The sequence below is a fragment of the Tupaia chinensis genome, unplaced genomic scaffold (genome assembly GCF_000334495.1).
Source record: "Tupaia chinensis unplaced genomic scaffold, TupChi_1.0 Scaffold145082_1, whole genome shotgun sequence".
Classification (NCBI taxonomy): domain Eukaryota; kingdom Metazoa; phylum Chordata; class Mammalia; order Scandentia; family Tupaiidae; genus Tupaia; species Tupaia belangeri.
In genome coordinates, this window is record NW_006204943.1 from 621,971 (window position 1) to 634,920 (window position 12,950).

General features: G+C 40.3%; 1 protein-coding gene and 1 long non-coding RNA gene across 4 annotated transcripts in view; one reads left to right on the forward strand and one right to left on the reverse strand.

Annotated features, from left to right (window-relative positions):
* Positions 1-12,950, forward strand: part of SLC39A10 (solute carrier family 39 member 10) — a 165,641-nt gene that overhangs the window by 50,056 nt on the left and 102,635 nt on the right. The gene's annotated exons all lie outside the window — the stretch shown is intronic.
* The window catches only part of LOC102501259 (uncharacterized), a 45,546-nt gene that overhangs the window by 2,526 nt on the left and 30,070 nt on the right, over positions 1-12,950 (reverse strand). The window contains exon 3 of one of the 2 annotated variants that reach the window (XR_003547749.1): positions 9,547-10,574. The exons of the other annotated variant lie outside the window; for it this stretch is intronic. This is a non-coding gene — a long non-coding RNA (uncharacterized LOC102501259). Of the gene's footprint in view, positions 1-9,546; positions 10,575-12,950 lie in introns of those variants that run through there. 2 annotated transcript variants of the gene reach the window in all.

The following is a 12,950-nucleotide window of genomic DNA, read 5'->3' on the forward strand; positions in this document are numbered from 1 at the left end:
TTCTGCCGTCATGTCTGTGTGCCTTGTCTAATACACTGTATTGTTTCTCTTTTCCTAGCTACTATGAGGGCGTAGATCTTAAAAGCAAATAATGAGTTTTGTATCAAAATAAATGCATGCCTTATGAAATTATGAGCAATAGTACAACTGTCCTCCATGATTATAGTCTCGGAGTGTTTAAAATTTTGAAAATGCTTAGGAATTTAATGAAAAACCCTATCAACAGATTTTTTTTTTTACAGAAACCCATTTTGTGAAGCTTTTGATTTTTGTTCTTGTTTACAAAACTACCCAGCCTGTTTCAGAAATAGGCATGTTTTACTGAAGTGGGAGTTGCACACATTAAAGCTGTAGACTGATTTTCATTGGCAATTAATCAGTTATATTTTTAACTGATTTAGAAGTGATTTTATGTAATGTTTCATCAGAAGTAGATAAAAAACATTGCCCAGTGCACCAATTTAACTTAAAAAGAATCACAAATTGTATAAAGATCGTGGGCACAAAATGGGCAGAAAATGGTTGCTGATATTATTTCTTGAAAGCTATATCCTACCATTGTCATGTCAAGCTTTGTTACTATTGTGAAACTCTTTTTCCAGTGTAGAGAGAGAGATCTTATGCTGTGCATTTTCACCTCATCTCCGTGATCCTTAGGATTCCAAGACAAAGCTACTTAGGCATTGACAGGCACTAGCTGGAAGGATGAGCTGCTTTGAGTCACTCACTCTTTTATCTTGTGAGATCATTCATTCTGTGAGCAATGACATGAACTTCCAGGCTGGCTGGCTAGGGATAAAGATAAAGTTCATGACAACAGAAGGAATGAAGTTAAAGGACTTGGGGAGCACCTGATGCATTGTAGGATATTGATTAAATATTTGTTGAATAAATATCTACAACTGTTTCTTTTATGCCAGTTACAGCTCCCACTAGATGAGGGAATGAGTTTTCCTTTTGTTTGTATTGTAATTATAACCCTGCTTAAAACATACCGAGTGACTTTATTGCCTGCTTTTTCTTGTTTTTTGTTTGTTTTATTTTTTGTTTTTGTAAGAGAGATTTTTGCGGGACCAGCAGATGGCGTAATGTACTCCCATGTAGTCGACCATGGTTCGAGTCTCGGACCCAGTGGCTTAAACTCACGCCAGGCACGTACGCGTGCATGCCCAAGATCCTGAGAGGAGAATAGAGGAGAAGGGATTGTGGTGGGGCCATCCCCCCTCTGGGGTCGGGGTGATTTCTCGCTTTCTATCTCTCTGTCTCTGTCTTTCCGGTGAGTAGACGTACCCTATAACAAAAACCTCTCCCCAAAATAAATAAATAAATAAATACCCTGCCCCTTTTTAAGACGATCACATTAGTCCTTCAAAATCCCTTTTCAAACCCCACTGTGTTTTTCAGATATATAAGAGATTTTTAAAATTCTCGTTGCAGTTAACTTACTCTAAATCTCATATAACTTTATTTGTAACCCCTAAGGCAATGACCACTTTTTGGCTCCCAATATAATTATGTGTATTTATCTTAACCTCCTCAGTTGGGAATGCTACCTAAAGGCAGAGGTTGTCTTTTTTATCTCCACGTTGTGATTTCTCTCTTGGCGCCACCACACAGTGCCCTGGTCTTCCGTTTGTTCATTCAACAAATGTTCAGAGCCCTGTGAACAGGCATATGCCAGACTCTGAGGTGTCTTGGGTACACGCATATGCCAGACTCTGAGGTGTACAAAAACACTTGGAGCTTCACATTCAAGTGAGCAGTAGTGGTATGCACAAAGGATTTAGGAAAACATATGTAAGATTTCCACTGAGCCATGAGGGAATCTGAGCTTTCTGAGAAAATAATGGAAATCTAAAGAATACGAAACTAGGAGGTCAGCAGATGGCATGGTGCTTAAGACTCTGGACTCCCACATAGTCGACCATGGTTCGACTCCTGGACCCTAATGGCTTGCTTTCTCACTTTCCCTCTTCCTCTGTCTGTCTCTCTGGTCAATATATGTGCCTTATAGCAAATTTTAAAATAATAATAAAAAATAAAATTAAATAAATAATTCTTTAAAAAAAAAAAATAAAGGATAGAAAACTAGGTAAAGGTGGGAAATGAGGATGGAGAGCATCCCAGATAAAGAAATCTGTATATCCCAAGACCCTGTGTTGGTAAGGACCATAGCACTGAAATGGAAATACGGTATTCCCACTCAGCATGATCCAGAGGATTCAGGCTGCCAGAGTTGCAAACTCTCAGTTTCTTATTCATCCTTTCAGAGTGTCCTTAAGCGTGTTTGAATAAATACATAATAGGTACTGTAGTCTCATTTTAGAACCATGCTTTTCCTCACATAATCATTCATTCTGTATTTATTTTTCACTTCATTATAGAGAAAGCATCCTTATTTTTTCATAAGAAAAAAAAAATTTTAATATTGCCAGAGGACACATGTACTCCCTAGAGAGAAACAGAGAGAGAGAGAGAGAGAGAGAGAGAGAAAGTAAGAAAGCACTTTCACTCCAGAACTGGTCTCTCTCTCTTATTTTTTTTTTAATTATTATTTAATTTTTTGTAAGGCACATGCACTCACCAGATAGAGAGGGGGAGAGAGAGAGAAAGTGTGAAGGCAAGCCGGCAGGTCCAGGACTTGAACCATGGTTGGCCATGTGGGAATCCAGCACCTCAGTCATCATGCCACCCACCTGCTGGCCCCCAGAACTGGTCCGTTTTACTCAAGTCCTGCTTCCCATTCCCAATGCTCTTAGTCAACTTTTAAAAAATAGTTCAAGAAACATATCTGTTTTATTGATGGGCATGCAAAACATTGGATCCAGGGGCCAGCCAGTGTCATGGTGACTAAGGCGGCTAGCTCCTACATGACCAGCTTTACAGTTAAGAGTCCCAGACTTAGTGGCTTGAAAAATACACTGGGTATATGTGTGTGCACATCCAAAATCCCTAGAGGAGAACAGAGAAGAAGGGATTGCGGTATGGCCATCATCCCTGGGGATGATTTCTGACTTTCCCTCCTTCTCTTGCTCTGTCTCTATCTTTCTCTGGTGAGCACATGTGCCTTATAGTAAAACTAAAAAAAAAGGATACATATCTTACATCATATACCAAATGCTGAAGACTTGAAAGTAAAAAGGAGAGATATTAAGTGTTCTAAAATGTAACATGGATGAATTCACTTACAGTCTTACAGTAGGGAAGGACTTCATAACTACGACCCCAAATCCTGAAGTCATTATAGAAATGGATGACCAGTTTAACAATCATAACTAATATCTTCTGTGAGGCAAAAACAAATAAAGAAAGATATTTTGAACAAACAGAAAAGTTCCTTAACTATAAGAAAATGCAAAAATTATTAGCAGCTTATATCAAAGAAGTGTAACATCCCTAATATGGGAAAAGCTTTTAGGAATCAATAATAAAATTCTGACCAATTCAATATTAAAAAGTGGGCAAAAATATGAAAACTGGTAGTCTATAAGAGCAAAAGAAAAAGTTTCTTAAACATAACAAAAGATGATTAACTTCACTTATCAGAGAAATTCAAATATAAATTTTCTTTTACCTACTGGCTCTGAACAAATAAAAAAAATAAGTGAAAAGGGCCAGCTGGTGGTTGAGGCGGTAGATCCCAGTGGCTGACTGTGCTATTTGAATGCTAAACCTGGTGGCTTGAGACATATGCCAGGCACGTGTGTGCACGTGCCGGATCCCAAGAGGAGGATGGAGAAGAGACTGCAGCATCGCCAACTCCCTGGGGTGTGTGTAAGGGGGATGCTTTTTCATTTTTGTTCTCTCTTTCTTTCTCTGGTGAGTCCACACACCCTATAGCAAATTAAAAAAAAAAATTAATAAAACACAATTGTGGGCTGAGGGGACATTCAGGTGGTGGTGCACTGATAATGTAACTAGAGCCAGATTGTAAAGGTCCCAGGACCTCCGAGCATGCCAGGTGCATGTAGCCAATTCGGGCTGCCTGATTCTGGGGGTGGATCATGGTATAAAGATCCTTTTGTGGAGACGGTTTCTCTCAGTCTTTCTGTATCTCTTTCCTGTGGAATAAATAAATAAATTTTAAAAAATAAAAAGAATCCTATAGGGAGGGCCAGGTAGCATAGCAGTGATTCAACTAGACCTACATAGGGAAGGTCGTGAGTTCACATCCCAGCACCTCCCTGGGCAAGCTGAGCACATACAAGTGCCTGTGGTCACAGCGGGCTGAGACTTGGGGGTGAATCAGTGTTAACAGTCTCTGGGGAACCCTGTCTCTCTCTCTCTCTCTTTTCCTCTATTAGAGAAATAAATACACACACACACACACACACACACAATTAGGGAAATTGTAGGAGAAAAAGTGACCATATTTCTCATGGCATTGTAAAATGATACAATATTGGGCCACCAGGTAGTGTGGAGGTTAAGGCAGCTGAATCCCATATGGCCAAGTGTGTAGTCCAAATTCTAGAACCAGAAGCTTGAAAATCACGCTGGGCACTGGTGTATGTATGCCCCAAATCCTCTTTGGAGTGATTTCTCACTTTCCTTCCCTGTAAGTACACACACACACTATAGCAAAACTGAAAAAAAAAAAGTATACAATACTTTCATAAGGAATTTAACAATATCTCTCAGAATTACAAGTGTCTATACTCATGACTCAGCAATTTATCTTCTGGAAAATTATTATTTTTTTTTGGAGAGATTTTTGCTATACGGCGCGTGCGCTCGCCAGACAGACAGAGAGAGACATCAGAGACAGAAAGCAAGAAATCACACCCCGGGGGGATGGTCATGCCGCAATCCCTTCTCCTCCATTCTCCTCTCGGGATCTTGGGCATGCACGCACATGCACCCGGCGTGAGTTTTAAGCCACCGGGTCTGGGACGTGAACCGCGGTCAACTACATGGGAGTCCAGCGACATAGCCATTACGCTAACTGCTGGTTCCCTGGAAAATTATTTTACAGGGATATTTTCATATGTAAAAATGTCTGGGGGGAACCAGCAGTTAGCGTAATGGCTATGTTGCTGGACTCCCACGTAGTCGACCGCAGTTCAGGTCCTGGACTCAGCAGCTTAAACTCATGCCGGGCGTGTGTACGTGCATGCCCAAGATCCCGAGAAGCGAATGGAGGAAAGGGATTGCAGCGTGGCCATCCCCCCTGGGGGGTGATTTCTCGCTTTCTATCTCTCTGTCTCTGTCTTTCTGGCGAGTGCACGCGCCCTATAGCAAAAACCTCTCCAAAGAAAAGAAAGAAAAAATGTCTGGGACTAGCAGATGGTACAGTGGTTAAGGTGCTGGACACTCTCACATGGCTGACCATGGTTCAGTCCTGGACCTGATGGCTTGCTTTCTCACTTTCTCTGTCTCCCTCTGGTCAAATTAAAAAATAATAATAATAAATTAATGAATAAATGAAATAAAATTTAAAAATTCTTTAAAAAAAGTCTATGGTACAAGATTATTAATTGTGTCATTGTTTGCAATAGGAAAAATATTGGAAGCACCCTAACTATAGAGGACCCTACCTGTTAATACAGCCATATAGTAGAATAATATGCAACTGTAAATCACGTAAGGAGGAGAGGAAAGGGGAGAGAGCAGGTGGTGGAGAGTGTGAGGTGCTAGGGGTGGAAACATTGTCAGATGAAAAAGTGTAAAGTTCTCTGTTTAAAAAATACACACACACACACATATAGTATAAATAAAAATAAAAAATGTAATACCTTCACCAAATAATTTAGAAGATAATATAGAAATCAATTTCTAATAGTGGAGTAATAAAATGTTGTTAAAAGGAAAAGTAGAAATAAAACGTGGGGGGGGGGGGGGTGACACAAAAAGGTGGCTATGGCAGCTGGATTCCACATGGCTGACTACACAAATCAAGTCCCAGAACTCAGTAGCTTGTAAAATATGCTGAGTGGCTTAGCAGGTGGCATGGTGGTTAAGGTGCCGGACTCCCACATGGCTGTCTGCAGTTCAAGCTTTGGGCCCAGTAGCTTGAAAATCACACTGGGCATGTCTGCCCAAAATCTCAAGAGAGGAACAGAGGAGAAGGAATTTTGGCATGGCAATCCCCCCCACCCCGCCCCGCCCCAGGAGTGATTTCTCACTTTCCCTCTCTCTGGCCAGGGCACAGACCCTATGACAAAAACAATGAAGAGAGACCAATTCTAAAAAAATAAAAAGCCATGGAGTTCCAAAGCAAATGAAGAGTTAGGGAACTTTGGGGGCCAGCAGGTGGCATGCTGTTTAAGGACCTGTACTCCTACATGACTGACCGTGGTTCAAGTCCTGGACCTGGTGGCTTGCTTTTTCTTTCTCTCTCTCTCCCCTCCCCAATCTGGTCAAAAAAAGAAGAAAGGAGAGAAAGGAAAAGAAAGGAAGGAAGGAAGAAAAGGAGGGAGGGAGGGAGGGAGGGAGGGAAGGAGGGAGAAAGAAAGAAAGAAAGAAAGAAAGAAGGAAAGGAAGGAAGGAAAGGAAGAGAGACAGAAAGAAAGAGAGGAAGGAAGGAAGGAAGAAAAAGGAGGGAGGGAGGGAGATTGGGAGAAGAAAGTTAAATAAAATAATTCTTTAAAAAAAAAGTTAGGAAACTTTAGGGCCAGCTGGTGGCATGGTGGTCAAGGCTGCTGGTCCCACATGATTAGCTGTGCAGCTAGAATTTCAGACCTGGTAGCTTGAAAAACACACTGCTGGGCACATGTGCATGCATGCCCAAAATCCCAGTAGGGGGGATTGTGGTGTGGCCATTCCCCTGGGGAGGTGATGATTCACTCTGTCCCTCACCCTGTCTCTTTGTCTGGCAAGTGTGTATATCTTATAGCTAACCAAATTTTAAAAAGAGAGAGAGAGAGAGAGAGAGTTAGGGAAATTTAAATTCTCAATATGTGTAGCAAAATAAATAACAAATATATTACATAGTTCTGCTGTTAACTCCCTTTCATGGTGGACATGGCTGATCTGTTATTGCACTTTTCATGTCTTTACAATATATTGTTTCATGAGGCCAGCAGGTGACATGGTGGTTAAAGGCGCTGGATTCCCACATGGCCAACTGCGGTGTGAATCCTGGACCTGGCGACTTGCTTTCTCACTTTCCATCTCTCTCTCATTCTGTCCCTATCTGATCAATTAAAATAAATAAGTAAAATTAAATAATTCTTTTTTAAAAAAAACAATATATTGTTTCAGGTGCCATTTCCAATTAATTTAAATTGACAGATCTGCTGTCCTTAGTATAGGACTTGATTTGGGAGCAATGGTAGAAAGAGAAGTGGCTAGAGTAATGAGTTTGAAAAGGCAGGGAAGTGGTATCAAGGATTTGAATGTATACGCTATATGCTCATTGCTACAATGAAAACACTGTAATTTTTTTCTTTTTAAATGGCAAAAATGGTATGGTAAGGTAAGCATTCAGAGATAGGAGGAAATTAATTGAACAGAGAAACTAAAGACAATTGTACAACAGTAGTCCAATCCAGGGAGGCTGGAGACCTGAACTCAGGGAGTAGGTTGAAATACAGAAGAAAGGCCACATTCAAGAGGGAAACAACCAGATATCCAGTGTCAGCAGGGCCCCACTCCAGAGGTGCAAGCAGGAGGGTGCTGCTATGTGGTGTGGGAGATCCATAAGAGGCCTTGTTCAGTTCCCAGCTTCACCCAAACAGAAAAGGTACAGTTGTACACACCTGTGGATCTAAGTAGGAGGCTGAGACAGGAGGCTGGCAACGGGGTGGGACCCTTTCAAAAATACCTCTCTCTTTCTATCTCACACTGGCTCTGTAGTAAGATAAAAGAAAAAAATTGACACTTTTATTTTGGATATGTTGTGGTACTGAGAATACAGACAGGAAACAGGAGGGGGAACAAATTTGGGGACAAAGCGATAATAATGAAAAGAATGAGTTTGCATTTTGGATATCAATAATATATTTGGACTGCTTGCATCTACCTTGCACTGGGCTAAGGCTATGATGTGTTTAGAAAGAAAGAAGATTTAGTGTTGATGCCCACAAGAAATATACTTGAGGAGAAAGGCTGCATATACAGAAACTAGAGAATATCTTAAATCTAGGAGTTCCAGATGTAAAAGATGACTTACTTCAGCAATGGTGGGAAAGGGTAAATTTGCAATGGAACGTGTCATGAAAAAAAAGAAAAGAAAAATGCAAACAAAACTAAAGCGAATGCCAGTGTACATAAAGTGGAATAGGAAACATGACATGATCTCCCAAGAATAAGTGAGGGGTGAGCCTCCACCTGCCTGTCTTGGCATATCATGACCAACCTTGGGCTCCAGGACTTCAGACATTAAAATCCTGGAGAACATTCAAGGAGCTACAACAGTAATTAAAAGGTTAGAAAAAACAGCAGAGGTGTGAAAGCATAATGAAGTATGCTTGAAGACAAAAAACAAATGGTGACTCCATTCACAATAAGTGGATGAAGGCACTGTAGAAATATTTCCCCACGGTTTAGAGCAAGAGAAGAGGGGATAAAAATGGAAGCTGAGATACATGAAATATGGGGCAGAATTTCCCGGGATGAAGGTCAGATATCAGATGAGAGAATAATTTGGTACTTCAGTTTGTCTAGAGATTGTGAACTCTTTTGTCCACAATGTTTAAAGAATAGTGAACTACATAGGACATCTTTTATGTAGCAAGCACTCTGTACTTAAGGATTAACTACAATTCTGAGTTTTGCTACAAAAACACAACATAAATCTTGTGTAGGTTGCTGCCATAAGATCCCCATTGTAGAAGTTACCTCCACTGTCATTATCCCTGCCTGGACTATTGATTCATTAACTATCTTGTAAGTTTATTATTAATCTGTTCCATAAGAAAGAGGGGGGCGGCACCCCCAACAGGGTCCTCATGCCATGATCTACCCCTGACCTCAGCCAGCCTAGATCATAGGACACACAAGGGTGTTGAGTGTATTAGGAACACCCAGGACCCTCTCACATGGCCACAGCATCATGGCAGCTGGCTCAATAACTTTTTTTTTTTTTAAAGGTTTTTGCCTAAGGCACATGAGCTTGCCAGAGAGAGACGGACAATGAGGGGGCAGTGAGAAATCATCCCCCAGAGGGGATGGCATCCCACAATACCTTCCCCTCCATTTCCTCCCAGGATTTGGGGCATCACACACATGTGCCTGGTGTGATTTTCAGTCTGGCAGGTCCAGGACTTGAACCATAGTCAGCCATGTGGGAGTCCAGCACCTTAACTACCATATCACCTACTGGTCCCCCAATAGCTACTTCTAAACAATATGTGTGAGAAATTATTTTAGATGCCAAGAATACAGGAGGAGCAAAGCACAAAGGAATGTATACAGTGTTGGGGCTGGCAGGTGGCCTGGTTGTTAAGGTGGCTTGACACACACATGGAAGACCATGGTTTGAGTCCTAGTCCTGGCAGCTTGCTTTCTCACTTTCCTTCTCTCTCTGTCTCTCTCTGGTCAACTTCAAAAAAAAAATAATAATGAAAATGAATAAATTTAAATAGAACAACAATAAAAAAAAAAAACCACACACACAAGGGGATGTATCCAGTCTGTGTCTTCCCTGCTGCTCTGTAATAAGTACTGAGCAACTAGCTGCTCAGCCTGAGAACCCACATTCATGAAAACCTTTCTCTTGCCATAGTCCCCACTTCCTTCTTCTGTTTCCCCCAATATGCCTGCCTGACTCTGGCAACTCAGAGTAGAGTGGGAGACTAGAGAATTCAGGTTCCAAAAATAAGTAGAGGGTTCAAGAGTCTGGATGTAATATTTTTCAAGTGGAACATGGATTTTATCTGCAGTTTTCATTTGTATCAAATTCATTCAAGATATGCTTTATACACTGGGCTGAGTCCTTTCCTTTTGACCATCTGCTACTGACTACCCATTGTGGACGAGACAACATGAGGATGAATGATAGTGTTTACTGACATTACAGACAGTGACTTATTTTAATTGCGCAGACAGGCAAAATCGGCGTATCTTTTAGTACCTGTTTGTGCAATACAGGTAGCTATAGCATGTATTTCTAGATGTTTAATAACACAAAATATTTGGAAAGGTTACTCTGAGAGTACATGCGAGAAATTAGCTGAGTGTCTTTAAAGGCATTTTTAAAATTGAAAATGAATCGCCAAATCGATTGTGAGTTCTTTGATTTTCTTGAAGGTAGTGTTTGATGGAGTTCTTTTGTTTGTTTATGGTACTGAATTTAGCATCTGGGCAAGGGCTGCTTACGTCTTTCTAGAGTCAACTATGCCACTCTAGAAGCTCTCTGTAGGACAGGAAGTCATTTTCTTCTGCTTATTATTATCTCCAAATATTTTGAAGCATCCCCATATCACTTGATCCAATTCTCCAGATGGAAGAGCTGGCAGTAGCAGAAAGCAGGATTAAGGAGAAAAGGTGAAGAGCCAGCACTCTTAGAAAAGATCCTTTTACTGGTAGAATTTTCACCGACTCCGAGATGAGCAAATCAGCCAGAACAAATTGCAGTAAAGTACAATTACTTTATCAGTTTCTCTCTCTCTGTGTTTCTTTCTGGTAAGTGCCTGTATCAAATTAAATAATAATAATGATTAAAAAAGTAGAAAAAAAGAAAAAGGTGTGAGGAAAGTTAGGGTGAAAGCTGTATATAAATTAATGTGTTATTTTTTTAAATTCCTTTGCGATCCTTACATTTTTTTAAAAGAATATTTCTTTCTTCAAAGAGATAGACAGACAGACACTCCCCCACTCCATGATCTCACCCCTCCCCAGCCTCAGTCAGCCAGTGTCAAGGGCATACAAGCATGTGCCTGGTGTGGACGTGGAGATCTTGGGACATGGACCTGGGATACTCCTCAGGGGCTTTAGCATCTCAGAGCATTGCATTATATTGCCCTGGGTAGCCTGAATGATGTCCTTCAAAGTAGAATTTAGAGGGACCAGCCGTTGGTGTAATGGCTATGTTGCTGGACTCCCATGTAGTTGACCGTGTTTCAAGTCCCGGACCCCAGTGGCTTAAACTCATGCTGGGCACGTGTGCATGTGTGCCCAAAGTCTCGAGAGGAGAATGGAGGAGAAGGGATTTCTTGCTTCCTGTCTCTCTGTTTCTCTCTGTCTTTCTGGCGAGTGCACGCACCCTATAGTAAAAAAAAAGGTCTCAAAAAAAACCCTAAAAAGTAGAATTTAGATCCATTTAATAAAAAGGCCCATTGTATTTAGGGCCGTTTTGTCAAATTACCCAAGAAAATGTGTTTTCATGACGTTACGGGTTTTGTTTTATCAGTAATATAACTTTCTCCCTTAAGTGTAAGTTGCGATATTTAAATATTAAGACTTTTATTTTAAGTTTCATTTAGAATTGCTTTAGTGACCTTGTAAGTTTTTACACGCACACAGAATCTCTCTGGTTCCCCATGACCCCACTCCTACCTAGTGTTATATAATTTACTGTAAATAGATGGTCTGTTAATGATTTATTCTTGTACTAGAAGTAAGTTTATCCTTTTGGGATATATGCTTTATAAATAGGAGAGACGACATTAAACCAAATGCTATAAAACAAATAACTAGTACTGTACAGTTACGGTAAGTAAAGTCTGAAGCAGCCCATTACGGCATGCTTTATCTCTTAAATAGACATTTTTCCTAAAAAACATTTTTGGCTTTATAAAATTGCTTATTTTCAAATTTTAAATGAGGGAAATCAAATATGCTATATTATATGCTTTTATTTTCATTCATTTTTTTTCTCAGCAACATTTAGTTTTTGAAAATGAAAGAACCTAAAAACATTGTCTATATGTTTGTAATTTTTTTTTATTCTTTTTTTTTTTTTTTTTTTGGTATAGGGTGCGTGCCATCGCCAGAAAGACAGAGAGAGACAGAGAGACAGAAAGTGAAAAATCACCCACCCAGGGGGAATGGCCATGGCGCAATCCCTTCTCCTCCATTCTCCTCTTGAGATCTTGGGCACGCACACACACGCGTCTCGCATGAGTTTAAGCCACCGGGTCTGGGACTCGAGCTGCAGTGGACTACATGGGAGTCCAGCAACACAGCCATTACACTATCTGCTGGTCCCTATATGTTTGTAATATTGCAAAAGTATTTCATCAAAGTAAACATATTTTGGTCATTCATTAAAAAGATAAAGCAATGAAAAAAACAAACAGAAAGCTTCACACACACACACAGAAGCACGCAAATCCTCTTAAATATCAGGTCGTTGGAAAAGTCATGACACAGTTTTTGCATAGAAAAACATGTCATGACTTTCCAATTGCCTGATATATACACTGGGAAAAAAACAAAACAAAACAAAACAAAGATTCAGTGTTATAATAAAGGCTTTGTCATTTCCTTAAAATCTATACTCAGGAAGAAAATAATAAGGAATATCAGTCAAAAATCTTATGATTCCCCCTAACCATGTTCCAGTTTCATCTACATATAAAAACGGCCTGAGACCAGCAGTTAGTGTAATGACTATGTTGCTGGACTCCCACCTAGTAGACCATGGTTCGTGTCTCGGACCCGGTGGCTTAAAATTCACGCCGGGCGCGTGTGCGTGTGTGCCCAAGATCCCGAGAGGAGAATGGAGGAGAAGGGATTGCGGCGTGGCCATCCTCCCTGGGGGGTGATTTCTCGCTTTCTGTCTCTCTGTCTCTCTGTCTGTCTGGTGAGCGCACGCGCCCTATAGCAAAAACCTCTCCAAAATAAAAAAGGCCTGTTGTTTCCATATAGTAAAGAGACAAGGTGTGATACTTGTCTACTCCAAAGGATGAACATTTTATTTAGAAGTTAGCAAACCTCAGAAAGGTAATTTCTTTTTTTTTCTTTTTTTTTTTTTTTGGAGAGTTTTTTTTTTTTAATTAATTAATTAATTTATTTATTTTATATTTTATTTTTTTTGGAGAGATTTTCACTGTAGGTTGCATGTA